The following is a 1,620-nucleotide window of genomic DNA, read 5'->3' as shown; positions in this document are numbered from 1 at the left end:
AAAAGAGGCACATTTTTGAAAATGTAAGCAGTTAAAAAAAAAAACTTTTTTTAGCAAAAAAAAATTTTTTTTGCTAACTGAGCAAAAAATTATTATTATTAATTGCATTATTATTATTATTGTTATTATTATTTTTTTTTTTCTTTCTCTCTCTCTTTCCAAATCCCGCTTAAGAGGGCTGAGGGAGGAGCTGAACACGCAGCGCTGAATGAAGCTCTATGAAGACTCTAAGCGGGACAAGAATCAAGAGTGTTTGTATGTGTGTTGGTAGGTTAATCAGGAGATTGTAGATAGTGTCAATGGTCCATTTAATATATAGGCGGCGGTAATGCACTTATAAGTCTGCGATCCGCCGTAAAGCAAGAAGAAGAAGAAGTAGTCTTCTGAGGAGAGGCGAGCAGTTCACGGTATTTCTATCTAACGATATTTACTATCGGGGGCTAGGCAAGGGGTTCTAGCAGAACCGCTGATTAATGTTTTGAGCATTACATGGGTAACTGTAGGGGGCTAAACAGATTAGTCATAAACCGTTGGCTAAGGATCAGACTGGGCGAGTTTGTGATCGTGGGTCCCACGCATAGCGGCCGCGGGGTCAAAACTGTATGGTGCAGCAAATGCAGTTCATGTTGGTAATGGAGATTGAATTGTATTACAGAACAGCAGACACTTGAAGTAGCATTCAGTCATACTTTATTTTATTCTATTTTCAATAGACCAAATATCACCAGTGGAGTTATACATGTTTTGTTGATTAATGGCACTTTTTTATGAGGCTTTATTGCACCTTTAAACACTTGTGTCCAGACTTTAGTAGGTCATGTGAATGTGACTGATTCACTTTTATTAATGTTGGAAAAATAAAGAGTTGAATTGTATTTTAGTTGTGTGATTTGTGATAAAGGTATAGACCAGAGGTTCTCAACTCTGGCGCTCGAGGTCCATGTCCCTACAGAGTTTAGCAACCTGTAACTTTCTAGTAATCTTGAAGACCTTGATGAGCTTGTTCAGGTGTGTTTGATTAGGGTTAGAGCTAAACTCTGCAGGAAAGTGGACCTCGAGGGCCAGAGTTGAGAACCCCTGTACAGACAAAATGAATACAGTTTATGTGGTTAGATTAATCAAAAAGAAATTAGCAATGTTTACATAATTATAGGGAGTGATATATATTCATAAAACTAAGTAAATGGGATATCGCAATCAAAACATATAATAAAATCGACTTATTTACTTCAGTAAATAGTAGGATTTACTTAATATTTTTATAAATGCAAGGTTCATGTCTATAAAATAATAAATAAACTTTACTTAATTACTTTAAATAAACACTTTTAAATTAAATATAATTACGTAATATTACGTAAATAATTTCTTCATGAATGTTAAGTTTAGTAAGTAGATTTTACTTAATAATAGTGAGTAAGTTGTACTTGATATTAGAGCAGTAAAATTTACTTAAAATCTGTTGCAATTTGTTACCAATTTTTTTTGTTACCAATCTTACTAGTTATTTTTTTCAGTGTAGTACTTAACAGTATTTAGTATTGAGAAATGGTGTGTGTTAATGATGATGATGATGAAGTGCATGTGCATAGAAGAAAAACAAATTATATATATATATAT

The sequence above is a fragment of the Sinocyclocheilus anshuiensis genome, unplaced genomic scaffold, assembly GCF_001515605.1.
Source record: "Sinocyclocheilus anshuiensis isolate Anshui unplaced genomic scaffold, SAMN03320099.WGS_v1.1 scaffold2766, whole genome shotgun sequence".
NCBI lineage: Eukaryota > Metazoa > Chordata > Actinopteri > Cypriniformes > Cyprinidae > Sinocyclocheilus > Sinocyclocheilus anshuiensis.
This window is presented reverse-complemented; position numbering follows the sequence as displayed.